Genomic DNA, 23,943 nt, shown 5'->3' on the forward strand with positions numbered 1-23,943 from the left:
CAAATGAGGAAACTAAGAACCAGGAAAGTGAAGGACGTTCAGGCCTCCTTGGATTCTACCTTCCTCCGTATTATCAAGTCTTGGCAATTCTCCCTTCCCAGCATCTCAACAATCCATCATCCCCTTCACACGGCTCAGAGGGCCCCTCCCTAGTCCAGATTCTGTATAAAGTCTTCCCCCACCTGGACCATCGTGATCATCTTCTAACCCATCTAATCCTCCCATCTCCAGTCTTCCCCCATCACATTTTCTGAAATAATTTTCTTTAGGCACAAGCCCAGCCTCATCAATCAATGCCTTGAAAAAATCCTTTTGGAGGCATTTTTCCCTCCAAGGCTAATGAACTTGACACTAACATATATCTCTTAAAAATTAATCATAAAAATGTGAAAATGACTTTGGAGATGTTTATGATTAAGTAAACACATTTATCATCATTAGAAAAGTTTCCCCACCACTATTTTCATTTAGTATTTAATGAATCTAATTTATGGAATTATCTTCAACCTACAGTTTCCTTCTCCATTTGATTGTCAAATCATAATTGCGATATCATCTAATGCATTTCTCAGTCACGTGAAAAAGTTTATTTTATGACACTTTATTATATATATAGTAACAATAATATATATATATTATAATATATATATATATATATGTATAATAACAATACTATATAATGGGTAACAATAAGATGCCATAAAAAATTTCGGCCCTCTTCCATTTCACAGCATGTGTATATATAGTTCTCAAAATGTGTTCCAATTTGACTGAGAAAGCTCAATCACTCTGAGTAGTCCCCTGCAGCCTGTAGGATGAAGTACTTAGCCTGGCATTCAAAGCCTTTCAATCAATCAGCCAGATTCCAGCTTCCTTCCCTTCCTGGAGCCTGGATTTCAGCCTCACCACATTCTCCTGGTTGCCAGTCCTATAACCCAGTAGAATACAGCTTCCTACTAGCTACCATGTTCCTCTTCCAGGGCCTTCTCGGCCCCCTTGAGAGGGCTTAAAGGCCTCGAAATGAAATGTCCCTATGATCCCAAGTGTCAGAGCCCGGCCTCAAATGGAGCCTCTGAGTGGATGTCCATAAACACAAACCATCCTCCTTGGGGACAGCTTGGGTAATCGTCACATGTATTCTTCCCCTACATACACCAGGTCCAAACTCTTGTCCCTTGAATGTAAAGCTAAGTGTCTGATCTGATAAAAAGCAATGACATCAGTGTGTTCTCCCTTTCAGTGCTGTTGGGGAGGCACACTGGGGAGACAGGCCTCCGCCCCCGGCTCCGTCAGGGGAAGCCGCTGGAGCAAGGTCAGCCAGCGCTGTCTGAGTTCTATCACTCTGGTCCCCAGACGGGTGAGTGCCGGAGTTTGGGGGGAAAGAGCAAGCGACTGGGGGCCAAGCCTGAAATGTGAGAGCTGGGAATGGTCTCTGAAGGGATGGGAATCGAGGGGAACTGAGTGGGGCTGGGGGGTGAGTTTACATCATGCAAAAGCAATTGGAGGCATTTCATTTGAAGGCTGGAGTTGGGGGGAAATGGATATGCCCAGCGGGGGGCTCTTCCAAGGCCATGCTGATGGTTTTTCCCTAAAGCTCTTCCTCAGGCCCAGCTGTGGCCATGTCACTCCTTTGTTATGAAACCTTCCATAGCCTCCCATAGCCAACAGAATCATGAGCAAAACTCTATAGAAGCTGAAGTCTTGTCTAACCCCTTCAACGTCCAAGTGAGGCTCAGTTTCCTTAACTGTAAAATGGGGTAGAAAAGGAAATGGCAAACCACTCCAGAACTTTGTTAAGAAAACCTCAAATGGGAGCCTCCCATAGCTATCAGAATCAGGACCAAAAGAACTGTAAAGGCCTGACGTCTTGTCTAACACTTTAACTGTTCAAGCGAGGCTCAGTTTCCTTTTCTGTAAAATGGAGTGGAGAAGGAAATGGCAAACCACTCCAGAACTTTGTTGAGAAAATCTCAAATGGGATCACGGGGACTAGGACACAACTGAACAACAAAAGCCTACTGAGAGAGATAAAGTGATTTGCCCAGTGTAAGGCAGGATTTGAATGCATATCTTCCTGATTCCAAATTCAGTGCTCTAACCACTACCCCACACTCCCTCAGTCCAATCTCCTTAGCCTGGCATTCAAGGGTCTCTACTATCAACCTCCCACTAAGCGGTGGAACCATCCTTCCCTAGAGAAGGTACTCCTGATACAAAGAAAACCCTTTTGGACAAAGAAGAGGGCATCCAAGGTACAAGCAAAAGGAGTGAAGAGGATCTGGGGTCCCAGGAAGAAGTTTAAAAATGAGGGGACCAGTGAAGAGTGAGAGGATGTTTTGCCTCAAGCAACCTCCTGACCTGAGGTGAGGGGAATTATTCTCAGACGAGGATTTAGCCTCCTCACTTCGGGGTGTCATCATTTCCAGGGACCAGACACACTCTTCCATTCAATGAGTTGACCAGCGTTTAGACTCTGGAGATACAAGTATAAAGAATAAAAAAATCTCTACCCTTAGGGAGCTTACATTTTAATGGAAGGGAGTATATATTTTAATGTATTCATTTACAAGTATACAGAATAAATATAGAGTCTAAGTATAAAATGTTATATAAAATTTAGGGAGAGAAGGCACTAGCAGGTGTTGGGGAGGAGAGGGGCGATCTGTCAGTGAGTATTTTTAAGCCCTCTTTCTGGACCAGGCGGCTCGCTAGGGGCTGGGGGCGCAAAGACAAGAGGAATGTCCTCGACATCGCACCCAGCATAGGAGAGATATGAGCTAAATATTGAGCTAATGTATGAGCTAATAATAATAATAATATTTACAGAGGGATTAATATTGTCATTCATGAGCCCCCACCGGTGTGCTTCCCAAGTATAATCAGGCAGAGAATTAACTTCCAGAAAGTGGATTTAATAAGCAGGAATAGAAAAATCACTTGCTCCAAAAGTATACATTCACAAGATGCCTAGGACATGTGAAAGGTTAGAGAGAATACATATAGCCAAAGTCCTTTTTGCCCTTGACAGAGTCCTGCCTCTCTGCTTGGCTGTTCGTCCATAATCCAAAGCCATTCATCATCCTAGAGGGTGGGAATCATTCCCTACAACCCCTCCAGAGCCCTCACAACCTATATGGCTTTAATGCAATGACCCAACACCCTGATGAGTTTTTTAAGTGATTTGTGACTTATTCACTCCTTGTTTACTCTCCACTGATTGATGGATTGATTTTGGTGTTAATAATTAAATGAGGTTGGTGCCCTATTTTTTCTCAATAAGAAGCTTGGCCACCAGGATCTCTAGAGTCCTTCTCAGCTTTAAATCCATGATTCTTTTCCGTGGAAGATCACAGAGGATCAAAGATTGTAACTTAGGAGGAACACCAGAAGCCAAGCAGTCTGATTCCCTTCTTTTACAGCTGGAAGAGAAAAGGAGGCTAAGGCGGGTAATAAATGTTGGAACCCAAGTCCTCTTAATTCCAGAGTCAGCTTTCTTGCCACTGGACCAAGTCAGGACTATTTTGAGGGCACCCTCTGCCATTGGCATTTTCCTTCTGCAAGTTGAGCAATCCCTGAATTATTGTCTCACTCTGTTTCTTGATGGTGCTGGACGAGCAGGCCCATTGGACTCTAGGCCGGGGCAAAGGAGAGGCCGCTCCATAGCCATCGTGTGTCTAGAAGAAGGCCCAAGTCCAATCTCCCTTGTGACATCATCCTTGCATTTCTGTCCTTGACAAGGTTCAGATCCGAAGTGGATGGAAGCTGGCTCCGAGCGCCGGGCCCACTCAGCCATGCGGAATGGGGATCTGAACGAGTCCCAGAAAACAGATGTTCACTTAGTAGCGTAGGGTTCTTGTGGATGTTTCCACCCTGTTGTTAATGCTGAAAATCGCTGAGAGGATTTTGACTTTTCTACCATCTGACTCTGTCGAGTCCCTTCCTAGGCCATGGATCCCTAGATTGGTGTCTCTGAAATCCCTTAAAAATCCAATAACTAGGTTTCATGCTCTAGGCATGCTGGGAGGGAAAACCAGGGCTGGGAAGAAGGGAAAAGAGTCCTCCATTGGGGGGCTCACATGGCTACTTCCTACACACATGGTCACAAGCACGTGACAACTCCAAAATGGGTACTAGATATCCTTGCCTTTCTTTAGCCAGGTCAGCAGACTTGTAAGTAAGCAGAATGGCTCCCCACGGGTGCTTCTTCACCTCTCACCTAGAGAGCTTTCCTTGCTCACGCCCCATCAGAGTTCTTGGCTTGGTCGGCTATCCATCTGCTTCCCTGCCTGTCTTTAACTCCGTCACAAGCTGCTAATGATCATCTCTGGACTCGCCACCATGTTCTGCCTCCAGCCTGGATCAATAGCATCTCCCAAGGGAAGAGCTGGAAGGGAAAGGACCAAACTCCTCCCAAACCTTCCTTTACACAGGGCAGAGCCCAGCTTCTCAGTCCCTCTGCCTCACACCCGCTGCCCTTCCTCGTTCCATCTCCACAGAACAAAATAGCCCGGTGGTCCCCTCATCCCACCACTTCTGCCTCCTTCTGTGGCTGGTCTCCCCTTTCTATTGGAAGCTTCCTGAGGGCAGGAGCTATTTGTCTCTTTGCTAATTGCATCTTCAGTGCTTAGCACAGTGCATGATGGGTGCTTAAAAATACCGATTGGATCCCTTTGGCTTTGGGGAGACCTTTCTCAGTCCTCCTCGGAACGCTTCCTGCCCCCTCAATGTTTCCTGCCTATTCACTCTGTATACATTTTGTAGGGACTTCTCCGTAGCCGTGCGTGTTGTTTGCCCTCTTCCCCATCCATGTATCTTGAGCCAGAGGTTCCTCTTGCTTTCTCCAGGCACCTCCAGAACTTAGCCCAGGCCGTAATAAACACCAGTCGTTTGGGGGAACCTTTGTCCTGACCCGAGATGAAAGGCCCCTCTGCCAGTTCCATATCCAGCTTCCCCCACGGCAGCCCACTCTGCCTTGGCTTTCCCGGGCAGAAGGCTGGGGGGCCTTGGAACCAAGTGGAAGGGAACGGGGGACAGGGAGGGGCGTGCAGCCTGCAAACGGGCCAGAGATCCTTCCAGACACGCCAGCCAGAATCTGGTTTTTGCCAGAGGGGACAGAGCAATGATTTGCAGCTGTGCCCCATTTATTACAGGTTTTTAAAAATGTTTTACTACCTATTTACGTGCATCACCAAGGCTACCTGTCGAAAACAGAGCAGGGGGAAAACTCCTCCGAGATGAAAAAGCTGAGCTCAGCTGAGAGCCGCCGGCCCTGCCCGGCCAAGCACAGATCTCCAGGCGCAGAATCGGGTTCTGGGCTTCGCTCTTTGAGCATGGGCGACACAATGACCTCAGCTCAACTCTTGGCAGGGAGTGGAAGCCAGGAGCCAAGTCAAGCCAGATCCCACAACAAAAGGCCGATGTGGTGGCCCAGCTGGGGGACAGGATGAGGCTATTTTAAAACAAAGAAGCCAGCGGAGGGAGGCGGGCACCCTCGTGGGTCTCGGTGCCAGGGTGCGGCTCCTTGGCCTGCTCAGCGACAGCCCACCAGGGAGAAGCTCCGGCTCCCCAGCGAGCTGGGAAATGAGTCACTGGGCACCGAGGAAAAGGCATTTTATTATTCTCTAAGCTCACGGTTACCCTCAGGGTGACGTTATTTCTGTCAGCCAAAACTGGTGTGCCCAAGATGGACACCACGTGGAGGAGGCGAGATGCTCCCCGGAGCCCTAGCTGGGGAGGCCGAGAACCTGAAGCAGACTTCTGCTGCTGTTGCTCCTGCTGCTGCTGCTATTATTGATTGTCTTCTTATCACGTGGTCTTGGACAAGTCACATGCTGAATCTTTAAAATGGGAAGAAGTAGATCTGTGATCTCTTTCTAGCTCTCAGAAATCCCAGGTCAAATCCCCTGATGTTTCATCTCACACTCATACATGTAAGGTTAGCAAACTGATAAAGATGATGAAAAAATACCGACAAGTGACGTCTCTCCGGTCTCTCCAGTCGTTGGGGAAAACTTCAGAATTATGCCAGAAAAATCACTGATGTGTGCTTAAAATCAGGGATATCATTACTGGGTATATGAACACCCAGGGGCAGATAAATGATAGGGGAAGGAAGAGGAAACGTTTCTTAAGTGCCTACTAGGTGCCAGGTATCATGCAAAGTACTCTACCAATACTATTATTATTGGGTTTTTTTTTGTTTGTTTGTTTGTTTTTTGTTGTTTTTTTTTTGTTTTGTTTTGTTTTGTTTTGGTTTTTTTCTGAGGCAATTGGGGTTAAGTGACCAAGGAAGTGTTAAGTGTCTGAGACCAGATTTGAACTCTGGTCCTCCTGACTTCAGGGCTGGTGCTCTATCCACTGGGCCACCTGCCCCTACAAATATTCTTTTATTTGATATAAAGAGGTCAACAAAAGGAAACAGTTTTCTATAAGCCAAAAAATTAATAGCAGCACACTTTCTAGCAGCAGAAAAGAGTAGAAATAACAGGTATCTATCAATTGGGAAATGGGCAAACGAGCGAGACTCAGACAGAGAGAGGAGAGGGAATGAGGAAGATAATAGAAGAAAAGGAAGAAAGAAGGGGAGAGAATTGGGGGTGTGTGAAATGACCCTCCCTCAAGCAGTAAATTGGGAAAAGATTTTTACATCCAAGGGCTTTGATAAAGGGCTCCTTTCTGAAATAGACAGAGAATTTATAAGAAATCAAGCCATTCTCCAATTGATAAATGGTCAAGGATAGGAACAGACAATTCTCAGATGATGAAACAGAAACTATTTCTAGACATATGAAAAGGTGCTCTAAGTCACTATTGATCAGAGAAATGCAAATTAAGCAGCTCTGAGGTACCACTACACACCTCTCAGATTGGCTAAGATGACAGGAAAAGATAATGACAAATGTTGGAGGGGATGTGGGAAAACTGGGACTCTGATACATCGTTGGTGGAGTTGTGAATGGATCCAACCATTCTGAAGAACAATTTGAAACTATGCTCAAAAAGTTATCCAACTATGCATACCTTTTGACCCAGCAGTGTTACTACTGGGCTTATATCCCAAAGAGATCTTAAAGGAGGCAAAGGAACACACTTGTGCAAAAATGTTCCTGGCAGCCCTTTTTGTGGAGGCAAGAAACTGGAAACTGAATGGATGCCCATCAGTGGGGGAATGGCTGCGTAAATGATGGGCTATGAATGTTATGGGATATTATTGTTCTGTAGGAAACGACCATCAGGATGATTTCAGAGAGGGCTGGAGAGAATTAAATGAACTGATGCCGAGTGAAATGAGCAGGACCAGGAGATCATTGTACACTGCAATAAAAAAGACTATATGATGATCAACTCTGATGGACACGGCTCTCTTCAACAATGAGATGATTCAAACCAGGTCCAATTGTTCAGTGATGAAGAGAGCCATCTGCACCCAGAGAGAGGACTGTGGGAACTGAGTATGAACCCCAACATAGCATTCTCACTCTTTTTGTTGTTGATCACCTTCATTTAATTTTCTTACTCATTTTTTCCAGTTTGATTTGATTTTTCATGTGCAGCAAGATCATTGTATAAATATGTATACTTATGTTGGATTGAACATTTATTTCTACCATGTTTAACATATATTGGAATACTTGACATCGAGGGGAGGGAAGATGGAGAAGGGAGGAAAAACTGGAACACAAGATTTTGCAAGGACTAAACATATCTATGGATCTGTTCTGAAAAATAAAAAGCTTTCATAAAAAAAATTAAAAAAGAAATGACCTTCCCTCTTCAAAGACCTTTTGCTCAGGCAAACAGTCCAGCAATTATCGTTTCCCCGGAATGACACTAGATTTCAGGCGCTGGCACCAGGATGCTCTCTTGTCTCTGCACTGGGGTTTAAAGCCTGATAGCTGGGAGTTGGGATTCTCCAGCTTAATCCCCAAATGAGCAGCTTTGCTTCTGTGCAGCTCATTTTCACCAGGAGAATTAAGGCCATAAAAGACAATGTATAAATATTTGGGGTCTAGTTCCTCATAAAAACCTCTGGAAGGGCCTAAGGCAGATTTTCCCTAAGCCTGTCTGACCCTGCTAGATCATGAGATTGCTTCCACCAGCCTGTACAAGTCAGGAGGAAACAGGGGACAGAAATGCAAGAGCCCTATCACTTCCTAGTCAAGGTCAAGAGAAAGCTATCCCAATTAAAAAGCCAAGCTGGGCCAGGACCCTTCTGTACCATTAAGATTTTTGGATATGTGGTTAATTGTCTAGTTTTGCTCTCATATTAGCAGCTACTACGTACAGGGTTTTGAGAACACAAAAATGAAAGAGTTCCTATCTGCAAGGACCATCTATTCCACAGTAGCAAGTCCCTACCATGTGCAAGGAAGGATAGGAGAGGGGGGAATTGAACATGTCCCTCCCCCTCAAAAAGTTTCCATTCCTTAGAAGGAGATGGCACAAATGGAAAAAGGCCCTGGTTAAGATTTGGCTCCTGAATAGCCTTAGAGCTTGGAGAAATGATTCCCTCCTAGGGACCTGTTTCCTTATCTGGAAAATGAAGGGCTGGATTCTGGGGTCAAAATGTCCAAGTACAAATCCCAGCTGGGATCAATGCTTCTATTTAACGGGGCACTCAACCACCTTGAACCTCAGTTTCCTGATCTGTAAAACTAGGAAATTTGACTAAATTAACTCTTAATTGACTCTTAAGATTCCTCCCAACTAGAAAACCTGTGAATGGTGGTGGGCAACAGGGATGAGTAGGATCGGAATCCACAAATGACATAAGAAAGGGGAAAATATAGGGAGATCAGAGCAGGTCCTTCCATTTTGTAGCTCTGGAAACTCCATATGCCAGACTTTTGGATGTTTTTAATATCAGGGAAGATAGATAATAGATAAAAGATAGATGAATGGAAGATGGATTGACAGATGACAAAAAAAGATGATGGTTAGGTAGATAATAAATTAATAGATGATAGAAAGATAAGGAATGAATAAAATGGAAAGAGAAAACAAAAAAAGGGAAGGAAGGAAGAGAAAAGAGAGGAAGAGAGGGAGGGAGGGACGGAGGGAAGGAAGGACAGAAAGAAGGAAACAAGGACAGAAAGAATTCTAGAACAAATCATTAACGATATGGTTGGGAATCATCTAGAAATCATGTCAGACTAACTTCCTTGTGTTTGGGGGCAGGATTCTTAAACTAGTGGATGAGAGGATTTCTGGGAAAAGAGCTGACCAGGTTTTTAGCAAACCTTCAGTTAAAGTATCTATTACTCTTCTGGCAAAGAAACCCGAGAGAGAGGGAGCAGACGATGACACAATTAGGTGGACTCAGACTGTGTGGAGAGCTGGGAATCAGTCAGACCTCACAGGCTGGTGTCAGGGTGATCAGAGCTCTCCAGCGGAGACCTCGCCGTAGGGCTGTTTGTTTCTGTCCTGCTCTATTACTAATTAATTAATATGTTTATCGATGGCTCAAATAAAGGTGTTGGGTGTATGCTCATCGAATCGGAATGGGTATGATGAAGGGACGGCAGAATCCGAATCTGAAATAATCTCGAGAAGCTCAAGCATTAGGCTGAATTAATGAAAGTAATTAATGAATAAAATGAAATTCACTAGGGATCCATTTCCAGTCTTGCTCTTGGGAACAAAAATCAAGTCTCCAAGTCCGAGATGGGCAGCCGTTTGTTCTGGGAAAAAGTTCAAGGGTCTAATGAACCCAAAGCTTAGTGCAAGTCAATAGGGTGACTCGTCAGCCCTGCCCTGTCCACAGACGATGGCAACTAGTGTACGTTTAGGCTCCATTAAGAGAAGTCTGATATGACCCAGAAATACTCTGCCCTCATTGGCCCCAAAGCAGAACGTTGTGTCCACTACAATGTAAGAAGACTATTTGTAAGCTGAAGATGTCTGGAAGAGATCTCCAAAGGTGGGGAAGAGCCTCGAATCTGTGATGGGGTGGGAGATTTGGGCAGGCTTAACCTGGACATAAGATTGGGGGGCACCTGGAGGCAAGATTCTGGAGGAAAGACCAGACTGGCTCTGTTGGGTCCCAGAGAAGGAATGGGGGATGGGAGAGGGAGGGTCAAAGAGCCCGGCCTAAGCTTGATTCCAAAAAACACTCTTAATGATGAAAGCTCCAAGTGGAAAAAGCTGCCTCAGGGGGCGGTGGGTCCCACTTCTGAGAGCTTCAAGTTGAGCTTATAGGAGTCCTTGTCCCGTCTGCGGTCCCGGAGATCCCTCCGAGTGCGGGCTAGGCTCCTTCAGCTCTCAGATTCCCCTTCTCTCTGGGGCTGGGATTTGCTTGGAGTGGGGAGGAGAGAAATTGGGGTTTATGGGTCATAGACAAGGGATCCCAGAGGTGTTAGATGAGGAGACTTGGGCCTAAGAGATGGTCTAGCAGTTGTGAAGTGACAGATCTGGGATTCAAACTCAGGACCTCTAGGCCCGAGTCCAGCGCTTGTTTCCAGAGCTATTCCTGGGAACCGCTGCTTTCATTGCTACTATTATTAATAGTTGTTGTTACTTCTGAAGAAACTACCACAAATTTGGCCCAGGGCCAAGTGACACAAAGAATAAATTATGGGGGGACTTGGAGTGGGAGTCAGAGGAAAAATAGACACACTCCCCCGAGGGGCTGGGGGTGGTAACTGTAGCAGCAGCAATAGCAATAGTAACAATAGCAACAGTAACAGTAGCAATAGCAGTAGCAATAGCAGTAGCAGCAGTAGCAATAGTAGTAACAGTAATAGTAATAGTAGTAGTAGTGGTAGTAGTTGTGGTTATAGTAGTAGTAGCAGGAGTAATCGTAGTAATGGCAGTAGTAGTCGTCGTAGTCGTAGTAGGAATAGTAATAGCAGTAATAGTGGTAGCAGTAGCAGTAGTAATAGCAGGTGCTTCATAGTAGAGGTAACATTTTCCGCTCTTCTGCCAACATGGCCTCCACCTTGTGTATGATTCTGCACGTGTCATTTAGCTATCTTAGAATGAATCTAATAAAGGGAATAGATGGATAATGTATTTTATTATGTTTATTATTATTTATGTGTTTAATATGTTTTATATGGATAAATATAAAATCTTCTACTTGAGTTTAAAAAAAAAAATACGGACTCAAAAAGTTCAAAATGGGGCAGCTTGTGCTAACTAGAGCCCCGGGCCTGGAATCAGGAGGACTCATCTTGAGTTCACATCCTGCCTCAGACACTTCCTAGATGTGTGACTCTGATCAAGTCACTTCACCCTGTTTGCCTCAGTTTCCTTTTCTGTAAAATGAGCTGCAGAAGGAAATGGAAAACCACTGCAGTGTCTTGGCCAATGGAGAGTTGGACACAAATGGACAATTGAACAACCACCACCACAACCAAATGGCTAAATGGCGCTTGATCTGAGGGCCTGGGCTCTGTGGTGAACGCTACACAACTGAAACTAAAGGGAGGCGGTTGCAGGTTCCTGGAGAGCAGAGCAGCTCCTTAGGTGTCACCTCCATCTCCTCTACTCTGGCCGGGCCATCTCTACCGTACTGTGGCCAGTTCTGGGTGGCCATGTTGGGGAGGGTGTTGGAATAGAGAAGGGCCTTGAGTTTGTGTCCTGTGAGGGTCAGAAGAAGGAACTGGGGATGTTTATCCTGAGAAAGAAGCTGAGAAGGGACATGAGGGCTGCCCTCGAGTATCTAAAGAGTCCTTGCTTGGAAGAGAGACTCAACTTTTCACATTTGGCCCCAAAGGCAGAAACTGGAGCTGGGAGTACAAGAGAAAAATGTACAGGAAGGAGATTTCAGGAAGAAGGCCCAAGTGGAATGGCTACTGGAGACCTTGGGCAGGTCTTCACTGGGCAGAGTGTGGAGAGCCCGTGCAAGGCTTCTGTGGTGGGGCGCTTGTTCAGTGGGGCCAGAACTGCAAAGCATTTTACATTTTGCTCCTCACAATGAGCCATTGTGGTAGGTGCTATTATTATCTCCATTTTGCAGATGAGGAAACTAAGTCTACAAAACATTTACATTTTGGTCCTCATGATAAATCTGTGAAGTAGGTATCGTTATTGTCCCCAGTTTGCAGATGAGGAAACAGTCTGCAAAGCAGTTTACATTTTGCTCCTCACGATGGTAGGTGCTATTATTATCCCCATTTTGCAGATGAGGAAACTAAGTCTGAGAAAGGTGAAGGACCCTGTCTAGCGTCACATGAGCAGAAAAGCAACAGTTCAACAAAATCAACTGCTTTGCTAATGCCCATCCACATTCCTGCCATTATTCCCCGTAGATTGGAGAGCCGTTTGGCTTCCAAATATTTGGTCATAGTCTAGATCTGAAATGTCCTTTGAAGAAGGCCCCGAGTCAGATCTTTCATGCTGACCTCTGCTTTGGATAACACAGTCTCTCTGGAGAGGCTGTTCCACTTGGAGAGCTTCCCATAAATAGGGATGGCGTCTTTGGAAAAATCACAGAATGAAAAATGTGTCTTCCCTCCCTGAGAACTCTGACCCCTTGGTTCATCTCGGGCTCCTTTGACGTTTTAGCCAGGCCCTTTCCCCAAGTGGAAACAGCCCTTGATGTTCAAATACTACGTCAAACATTTGGGAAATGAAAGAAAAGCAGATCATCCCAAACTTCCCTCGTCAAGGCATGAGCCCAGCACGGTGGGGAAACGACAGCGTCTCCTCTGTACCAAATGTCCCAAGCATAAGGCCCTGTGGAATCTCTAGCTCTAGTTGTGATCGACTCCGGGGCTGCTGGGGGCAGCTAGCTGGGTTGCCTGGAAAGGACAGTCCCTTATCTCAGAGACAGCCACATGGCTCCCAGCTGCCCACAGACGCTCACTGGGGGGTGGGAAATGTTTAAGCTTTGATACAACAACCCTTCGGGATCTCAGGCCTCAGGAATCCAATCTTATCAGCGGTGACCTGGCTTGTGCTAGAGGGATTGTTCAGTCGCACCAGGAGCCGATAGAGGGAACACAACGTTTCCAGATAACGGATGCGGAGCTGATGGACGGGGCCGATGGGCAGAAGAAGATAAAGCCGGCCAGCAGATCACCAATCTCTCTTTTTGTGACAGCCCGTCCGGAGGGCGGCTCTGTCCTTCTCCAAGGCCGCGGCTGTCGCTGGAATGTAAACACATGGCCGGCCAATCTTCCCCAGACTGACCAAACTAGACACGGGGCCCAGGGGAAGAGCGACCTGCTCTCATTATCTTATCCAACGAGATAGAATTGAATGGGGAGAAATCAAAAGTCTGAGACTTGGGTTCACAAAATCAAGATGGGGGACAGAGGGGTAGACCCGAGGGTGTCTGAAAAAGGAATGGCCGCATAAGTAGATTGCACACTCAGTATAAATCAACAGGGCAGTGCTACAGAAGGAAGTCAATTCTGTTTAAGCAACTCAGGAGGTAGCAGGTAGAGGTCTGGTCACAGACAGAGGGAGAGCGTCAATGCTAGGAAGACAATGTCACTAGAACCCTTGACTTAGGAGCGTGCTGAGCCAGAGGAAGGAAACCCTGAGAGAAGGTACAGAAGAGCCGGGGCAATGAGCCCAGAGTGTCATGAGCTACTTTTGCTCCTTCTGGGAGGAGAAAAGAGCCCTGGGCAGGAGAGGTACAAGAAGGCATATTTAGGCTGATGATCTATAGGGAGTGTAGAGTGACACAACTTTTTAATAATTAGAGCTGTCCAAAAGTGGAGGGGGGAAAGCTTGTACCTGTCCGCCATATTGTCATGTCTTTGGGGAGATGAGTTGGACTCAATGGCTACTTGAATCCCTTCCAATCCTGGAATTCTGGGATTTTGAAACATCCTCTTTAAAATCTCTGTCTCTTCCCTTTGGCCAGAGTCGTTCTGTCCGCCTTCCATCCCCGGCCACTAGAGAGACAGAGTCTCTCCTCATACATTAATCACTGACAGCACTGCCCACCTCCCCCACATGAGGAAAGCTCCGAGAGGGAACCGGGGATGAGAGTAACAGGCCCAGAGGATCCACATGGCTTCCCCATTATGGAAGGAGCCTCGCTGAATTCAGATCGCCGGATAATTAAAGTTGGGAGCCTCTCACTCGCTGCCCATAACTCAAGGTTCCCGTCATTCGGGAGCTCCCCGGAGCAGAGGCTGCTTATTGATATAAGAACTGGAATCTAAGCTGGGCCTGCGACACACATCCCAGTGACCTCACTTGGGGGGCTGCGCTGCAATAACAACGGATAATGGAAATGCTGCTCAGGAAGAAGTTGGCTTTGTCCTTCCAGGCCGAACTTGCTTATTCTGGGAATAGTCTCCTTACAGATGAATTTCTTGGCAATCGAAAACCTGAAAGGGGCCTATGAGGCCCAACTATGCTCCAACTGCCAGCATTTTACAAATGAGGAGACTGAGACCCAGAGAGGAGACATGACCACCACAAGGTCACAAGCAGCAGAGGCAGGATTCTGTTCAAAGAATCTTGATATTTCTCAAGGTTTTATTTGTGGCTTTGGTTTTCACAAGGCATTCATTTCTGAAGATATTACTCCCCTGACCCACTGAGACTTTTCTTGTTAACACCAAAATTTTTAAAAAGCAACAGTTCAACAAAATCAACTGCACCTGGGGATGTATGCCGTGTTCATGGGCCCCCACCTCTCCAACAGAAGAAAGGAAACAATTTCCCCCTATTTTTCCTGCACACCAGGAGCGTTAATCCAGTGTTCCTTCCACCACACCATGGTGAAGTCACTGGATCCAGGCCTGGATCCCACTTCTTATCTCAATAGATAGCCTCCACTCTTTTTTTTTTTTAATTAATTTTTATAATTATAACATTTTCTTTGACAGGACATATGCATAGGTAATTTTTTTTTACAACATAATCCTTTGTACTCCCTTCTATTCTGAATTTTTCCCTTCCTTCCCTCCACCCCCTCCCCTAGAGGGCAGGCATTCCCATACATATTAAATATCTTATAGTATATCCTAGGTACAATATACATGTGCAGAACCGAATTTTGTTGTTGTTGTTGTTGTTGTTGTTGCAAAGGAAGGATTGTGTTCGGAAGGTAAAAATAATCTGGGAAGAGAAACAAAACAAAACAAAAAAACAATGCTCACAGTTTACACTCATTTCCCAGTGGGCAGCCTCCACTCTTAAAGACCAAATAATAATGGGAAACTTGCATTATGGACAACGTGTGAGAGGCTCCCAACTTTCCCAAATACCTCAAGGTCCACATATGCCCCAAGAAGGCAGCATGGCTCACTGGTTAGAATCCTCTCTCTAGAGGCAGACAACCCAAGCCCAAAGTCTGCCTGTTGCTACTTATTTCAATTAGGCAAACATTTTTTAAGCACCGAACATATGCTCTGGCCTGGAGATATTAAAAAAAAAAAAAAAAGTTCCTGTTCTCAAGAAGCCTTTAATCTAATGGCAGAGACAACATGCAAACAAATATATACAAAGCAACAAAATAAACAAAAAAGGGAAATAATTAACAGAAGGAAAGTTCTCGACACATCATTGAAGTCTCAGAGTAGATTAGATTTCCTCTTTATTGTTGTTCAGTCATCAGTCACGTCCAACTCTTCATGACTCCATTTGGGATTTTCTTGGCCGATACTGGGGCCATGTGCCATTTCCTTCTCCAATCTATTTTCCAGATGAAGAAACTGAGGCAAAAGGGGTCACACAGCTGGTTAAGTGTCTGAGGCAGGATTTGAACTCAGGTTTTCCTCATTCAGAGCCTAGCACTTCATCCACTGTGTTGTTAACTTTGAGTAAAACATCAGGTTTTATTATCTCCCAAGAAGAGCAAACTGATATTCCTAATGTTATCTGCTGATTCCTCTTCAGCCACTTCTGGGAAGGGTTTCAGTTTCCCCATCTTTAAAGTGAGGCAGTTGGCTGCGATGAATCCAGGGATGACCCCCAATCCTTTTGTCAATGAGCACCCGAAGCTGAGGCCTGGAGCTCTTCGCTGGCCCTGAGGGAGCCGGTCCCTTCTGACAGTTGGCGTTCCCCTGCCTGCCAAGCCCAGCCCGGAGGAACCTGCTGGGGCTTATGCTGCTCCCCAGCATGACAAGCCAGGCGAGGCAGACTTCAATGGCGGAATCCAGCCCAATGTGGGCGGATGGAGCCCCAATCATAGCCTCCTTGTCTGTCATGAGGACTTTACCTTGTCAAGGCCCCGTCTTCTATCCCCTGTGGATTTAGCTGTAATTACTCCACATCTGGCTCATGCGTCCTTTGTTTTTTTGTGAGACGGAAAAGCCGAAGGAGCTGGGAGACAGTGACTAATCTGCCATCTTGTTGGTCACGCGGCCGGGATGAATCATGCCCCTCCCATCCCCATCTCCATCCCCTTTGCCCCAGGAGCTCAAAAGGTCCGGATGATGGTTTGTCGGCTACATGAAGAAGGGAATCCTTCTCCAGTGTGGGATATCAGATGCCCACAGGGGTCCCTCCTCTTCCTGAAATCCTATGATTCTATGCAACTTTCTGATGCCAAGGCCAGCACTCTCCACACCATCACCCAGCTGCTTCTATTAAGCACCTACTATGTGCCAGGCCTGCAACTAATATCAGGGATGTAGGAATTCATCTGTCTTCAAGGAGTTTCTATTCTTGAGGGGGACGCCATATGGACACATTGAGGGAAGGAATCAACCTATGATTTTATTGCAAGAGATGTAGGGATATATTGGTCCAATGGATGAGTTTATTGCTGTCTAGACATGACTCTGCCAGACTTCCTACATCATGCCTTAGTCACCTCTTCCCCCGGAAGCTCCTTCTGGTCCTGGACTTCACTCAGGGGAAGCCCCTCCATCTGTAGCCTCTCCATCTCATTGGCTGGTTCCCATAGGAACATACCCAAGCCAGCCAAGCTCTCCAAACTGCTCCCTCTCAACTGTCTTTACCACGACCCAATTCCAGGGACCTCCATGTCTCCCCTCCTGCCCACCTTCTCCACTCTCTTTTTATAGCTCATCTTCCCCCATTAGAATGTAAGCTCTGATACCCTTTGATCCAGCTGTGCTCCTACTGGGCTTATATCCCAAAGAGATTTTAAAGAGGGAAAGGGGCCTGTATGTATAAAAATGTTTGTGGCGGCCCTTTTCATAGTGGCTAGAAACTAGAAAATGAATGGATGTCCATCCGTTGGAGAATGGTTGGGTAAATTATGGTATATGAATGTTATGGAATATTATTGTTCTGTAAGAAATGACAAGCAGGAGGATTTCAGAAAAAAAAAAAGACTTACATGACCTGATGCTGAGTGAAATGAACAGGACCAGGAGATCATTGTACACTTCAACAACAATACTGTATGAGGATGTATTCTGATGGAAGGGGATATCTTCGACAAAGAGAAGAGCTAATTCAGTTCCAATTGATCAATGATGGACAGAATCAGCCACACCCAAAGAAGGAAAACTAGGAAATGAGTGTAAACTGTTTGCATTTTTGTTTCTCTTCCCAGGTTATTTTTACCTTCTGAATCCAATTCTTCCTTTGCAACAAGAAATTTGGTTCTGCACACATATATTGTATCTAGGATATACTATAATACATTTAACATGTATAAGACTGCCTGCCATATAGGGGTCAGGTTGGAGGGAGGGAAGGGAAAAGTCAGAACAGAAGGGAGTATAAGGAATAATGTTGTAAAAAAAAAATTACCCAGGCATGTGTTCTGTCAATAAAAAGTTATAATTTAAAAAAAAATAAAAATAAAAAAATAAAAAACAAAAAACAAAACAAACAAAAAAACAATAAGCTCTGGAGGTCAGGCATCTCTCTCTACATTTGTATTCTCAGTACTAGCCACCGTGTCTGGCACAGAGGACTGACTGTTAGAGGGTGCAGCTTTGCTGAACCTTCTGCACCGTTAGTTTTAGTGCTTCTCTCAAGAATGGAAAAATTAAGCCAGAGCCACATGCCCCGTATGTGTCAGAGGGTGGGCACATATAATTGTGTGCAAGATATATTTAAAATAACTGCAAGGGGATGGGGACAAAGGGGAGACTCTACAGCTGGGGATCAGGCAAGGTTCAGGGCAGGAGGGGGTGCATGAGTTAAGTCTGGAGAAAAATTCAGGATTCTACAAGGTGGAAAAAAGTAGCCTTGCCATGGAAAGACCAAGAGATGGCAGGTAGAAGGTTGTGCGTGAAGAGCAGAAGAACAGCCCCACAGGCTGGACTGAAGGCATAAATGAGGCTAGAAAAGGAGAGGAGGCAGATTGTGAATGAGTTCTCTTTTTACCAAAGAGAAAAGCTGGTGTTTGATTAGAGAAGTATAGGAAGTCATTGAAGCTTCTTGGGGCAGGAAAGAAACATGGCCATACCTGTATGTTAGGAATACAGCAGGCATCTATATGTTAAAGGATCAGAGATTTAAAGGGAGGGGGGGGCCTCAGAGGTCACAGTTCAAATTCCCCCTCTCACAAAACCTAAAGTATTTACAAGATTTCCCCACAATCACACAGAAAGCAGAAGAACTGGGCTCTGACACTTGACTCTGCATCAGAGACCGATAATATAAAAGTCAGCATTTATATAGCACTTTAAAGCTTACAAAGCCCTTTACAAATGCTTTTTTTCACTACAACTTGGAGATGAGTCCTATTATTATCTCCATCTTATAGAGAAAGAAACTAAGGCAGACAGAGGTCAAATGACTTTTCCACAGTCACTAATAAGTGACTAAGACAGAATATGAATTCATAAATCTTTAACTCAAAGGTTAATACTCCTCATGGGCCTCAATTTCCTTACCTGTAAAAAAGGGAAGGTTGCACAGTGTTGTGGTATTCCCAGCACTCAGCACAGGACTTGGCACATTGTAGGTGCTTAATTAATGTTGATTGAGTTAATTGAGATCAGCTTCCTCTTAAGAAAAAATGGCCAGCACAGCTACAAAACTCTTTCCACACTATTTGTGGATCATCTAATCAATTGGAAAAATAACAAGTGCTCATGGGTAGGCTGAGCTATTATAATAAAAATGACAATTCTACCTAAATTAATCTACTTATTCAGTGCCATACCAATCAAACACTTAAGAAATTATTTTACAGACCTAGAAAAAATAACAAAGTTCATCTATAAGAACAAAAGGTCAAGAATTTCAAGAGAATTAATGGAAAAATGTAAATGAAGGTGGTCTAGCTGTCCCAGGCCTAAAACTGTATTATAAAGCAGCGGTCATCAAAACCATTTGGTACTGGCTAAAAAATAGAGAGATTGATCAGTGAAATAGGTTAGGGTCACAGGACAAAATAGTCAATGACTAGAGTACTTTAGTATTTGATAAACCCAAAGACTCAACTTTTGGGATTAGAACTCTATTTGACAAAAAACTGTTGGGAAAATTGGAAATTAGTATAGCAGAAGCCAGGCATTGACCCACACATAATACCTTATTACAAGATAAGGTCAAAAACGGGTTCATGATTAGGCATAAAAGGTGATAAATTAGAAGAACAAAGGATAGTTTACCTCTCAGATCTATAGAAAAAGAAGGAATTTGTGGCCAAAGAAAAACTGGAGTACATTATTGAATACAAAATGGATAGTTCTGATTATATTAAGAATAAAGTAGTAAAAAAAAAGATTAAAAGTTTTTATACAAACAAAACCAATGCAGACAAGATTAGAAGGAAAGCAATAAACTAGGGAAATTTTATATTCAAAGGTTCAGATAAAGGCCTCATTTCCAAAATATAGAGAGAATTGACTCAAATTTATAAGAATTCAAGTCATTCTCCAATTGATCATCATTAGTCAAAGGCTATGAACAGATAGTTTTCAAATGAAGAAATTGAAACCATTTCTAGTCACCTGAAAAGGCGCTCTAAAGCACTATTAATCTGTGAAATGCAAATTAAGAGAACTCTGAGATACCACTGCACACCTCTCAGATTATGATATAAGATATAGATAAGATATAAGATAACGATGTTGGAGGAGATGTGAGGAAACTGGGACACTGATACATTGTTGGTGACATTGTGAATACATCCAACCATTCTGGAGAGCGATTTGGAACTATGCTCAAAAAGTTATCAAACTGCACATACCCTTTGATCCAGCAGTGTTGCTACTGGGTTTGTATCCCAGAGAGATCTTAAAGGAGGGAAAGGGACCCACATGTGTAGAAATGTCCCTTTTTATAATGGCAAGAAACTAGAAACTGAATGGATGCTCATCAATTGGGGAATGGCTGAATAAGTTATGATATATAAATGTTATGGAATACTATTGTTCTGCAATAAATGACAAACAGGGTGATTTCAGGGAGGCCTGGAGAGACTTAGAGGAACTGATGCTAAGTGAAATGAGCAGGACCAGGAGATCATTGTAAACGGCCACAAGATTATAGGATGATCAATTCTGATGGATGTGGCTCTTTTCAACAATGAGATGATCCAGCTGGTTCCAATGATCTTATGATTTAGAGAGTCATCTACACCCATAGAGAGGACTGTGGGGACTAAGCGTGGATCACAACATAGGATTTTCACCTTTTTGTTGTTTGCTTACATTTTATTTTCTTTCTCATTTTTTCCCTGTTTGATTAGATTTTTTGTGCAGCAAAATAATCGTATAAATCTGTATGCATATATTGACTTTCACATACATTTTTACCATGTTTAACATCTATTGGATTACTTGCCATCTAGGAGAGGGGATGGGAAAGGTGGGAGTGGGGGGGAATTGGAACACAAGGTTCTGCAAAGATTAATGTTGAAGTATTATCCATGAAAACTAAAAAGCTTTAAAAAAAAAACTGGTAAAATGGCCATGGAGGGAGGTGGGGTCTGGCCCATCTAGAAACTCAGAAATCTAAACCAGCAGAAGTGGGCCCACCCCAGCTCACAGACTTCCGGAGAGCGCCCAAGCAGGTGGGGACCAGCTGGTCCATAAACCAGTTAAGAGCGGGCCTGGGTGGGTGTGTTGGGAATGGAGCGTCACTATTGCTCTGGGTCACTATTAGGTGGGCCAGCCCAGCTCTGAGAGATGGAAGGGATGGAAGCACCATGGCCTTTCCCCCTGGAAATGTTCCTAGCAGACTGGCACCCACTCGATGAACCCAGAAAGCTTCCTGGAGAAACCCAGCTTCAAGCATACCCAGCTATGACATGGCCCAGACCAAAGCTACTGAACCTTCTGCCTCCTCAAGCCAGGGAAGGACCCTCAAAGACAGCTAGTTTAACCCCTGACCCTACAAGCTCAGCCACATGAAATGGACTATCCAAGGACAAACCGGGAGGATTCAAACCCAGACCCTCTGACTAATTCCAGCTCCTCCCACTGACGCCGAATTTTTCTTCCAATAAAACACCCTCCATAGGGGTCTATTAAATACATGCCTGCTCTATTATTTTATTATTTTACTATGCAACATTATGTCACATTATATCATATTATTATAATCTAATACTGTATTATACTAATGTACTATGTTTATTTAATGTATTATATATTATATCATGTTAATATAGTATTATATGGTAATGTACTATATTGTATCGTATAGTATTATAATACTATATTGTATTGTGTATTATGTTACGTTAATATAGTATTATATGATATGTTGTGTTATGTTATATTGTGTTGTGTTGTGTTGTGTTACTCATCATTCTCTGCGAAGGGCCATGTCTGGTTACGAAAATACAAATTCTGTGCGGCCGCAGGATTTTTCTTCCGTGTCTTTTCTACCAGGCCCTTACACAAGAACCTCCTCCCAGTGGGGAGCTAGTTCTCCCAAACAACCTTGCATGAAACTACATTTGCGTTCATTTTCTTTATAATTATTCCACATATTATATATATTTCTATCATCATATATTCATTAACATATTATACATAGAGATATATTACATTAATATGCAATTGTGATATAATATAACATTAAAATGAAAACTTCATCATATTTAATAATATGTCTGCATGTGTGATATAAACACTCGTATTCCCCATTAGGATGTAAGTTCCCTAGGGGGAGGGGGTTTCCTTGCATTGCCAGTGCTTAGGAAAGTGCCTGGCGCACAGTAGGTGTCTGTTGACTGATTGATTATGGGATCAATCTTCTGATTTCGTCCTCACAATAAGCCAGCATGGCTGCAAGGTCAAGGAGGAGCTTTCTACTTGCATCTGGACTCAGCCAATCACAGAGAGCTGTTTGGGTGGGAGCACTGAACTCTAATCCCAGATCTCTAGCCTCAGTTGGCTCATCTGTAAAGTGGGGATGGATGTAGTCACCCAACCAACATTTTTTAAAGCACCTGCCGTGAATCAGACACTGGTGGGTTTCTGGAAATAAAAATAGGGATGACAAATAGTGTTTGTGCTTAAGGAGCGTTAATTTGGTTGGAGAAATAGAATTCAAGTATACATCAAGTGCCTACTTTATGTCCAATCCTGTGCTAAGCTTTGAGAATATATATAATCAAAAAGCAAGAACAACTGAGTGACAAAGCAGTCTGATGGGCAGACAACGTGCCAATGATTCAGCACAAACAGGGTGGGCACAGGATATATTAGTGATGATCTCAGAGGAAGGACCAGGCTGGCATTAAGAGAATCAAGGATCCAGAGGGCACCAACCTAGGGGTGGCTTGGGGCAGGGATGGATCACGTGCAGGAGGCGGCACCAGGGCTGGAGAAAGGCACGCTGAGGGTCCAAGGGGCCACTGACCCACCTGGCATTCCTGCTTCCGCTCTGCAGGAGGCCTCCCTCCATGGGTGCCTCTTTCCCATGATCCCTCACAGAACCCGGAGGGTGTCATCGAGGCCATGGCCCAGTGGAAACTCGAAACAAAGGCAGCATTGACAAAATGTCCAGCTGGGGATCTGGGCAGAAATTTGGGCCCTCCCGGGGCGGAGCAGACAAGTATTGCAACAGACTCCAGCGAGGAAATCGTTCACACTTTAACAACGTTGCACTTCCACTAAAACAAAACAAAGCAAGATGTCCCCAGTCAGAAACTCTGATGGAGTTTCCATGTAAAGCTGTAGCACAGAGGAAGGCAAGTGCCGGAGTCCCTTTTGAAATTTTCCCAGTGGTCTCTGGGCAAGAAGCTGGATTTGCCATCAGGGACTGTCCCTGGCTCCATGCTTAGCTCTGGGGGCGCTGGTGCCCCTCCCTGTCCTGTTTCCTTATCTGTAAAATGAGGCGTTTGGAGCAAGCGATTGCTAAATTCTTTTCCAGCTCTGACTCTCAGCGGAGGATTCAGAAACAGGCCAGAGGAAGATAGGCTGATAAACATTTGAAATATTTTTACTGCCAACATCTGTCAACCAAATGGACCACTTGCCGTTCCCCCCAACTGACATCCCCTCTCCCATCTCTTACCTATCCCAGTTCAGAAAAGAGCTGGCGCACAGGTCCTTAATTATAATACAGAACAATTCACACTAAGAGCGAGTACAGTGCTATCAAACCAAGAGCTCTGTGGTGTCTAAAGGGAAGCTCATTACTAACCGGGGAATCAGGGGAGCTCAATCCCAGGCTTGGAAGGCCCTCTTTCCTTAGCTCCATTTCCTAGAATGCCAATTTCTCAAGGTTACTTCCAAAGAGATGGTTTTCCTAAACCACCAAGGACTGGGGGTGGGGTGGGGGGGTTTAAATAAGATCTGGAAAGGATCCAAATCTCTTATTTCAGAGATGACAAAACAGAAATTAAATAATACCCATTTGTTACACAGGGATGACCCTCAGAGCAAGATTTGAACTCAGATTCTCTAATCCTAGAATTAGTGTTATTAGAATGCTCTTCCCCTCAGATTATCCCAGAAGCACTTCTTGGTTTGCAGGACAACCTGCCCTACTAGTAACTTCCCCAAAGCTCTAACAAGACAGATTGTCTTCATTTTAGTCTCTGCTCATCTACACCTGGCCTGTCCCACAGTAGGCACTTTGAAAATGTGTACTAGATTGGACTGCTACTTGAGATAGGTTCTAGAGGGACACTCTTGTGAGAAG

The sequence above is a fragment of the Sminthopsis crassicaudata genome, chromosome 4 (assembly GCF_048593235.1).
Source record: "Sminthopsis crassicaudata isolate SCR6 chromosome 4, ASM4859323v1, whole genome shotgun sequence".
NCBI classification, from domain to species: Eukaryota; Metazoa; Chordata; class Mammalia; order Dasyuromorphia; family Dasyuridae; genus Sminthopsis; species Sminthopsis crassicaudata.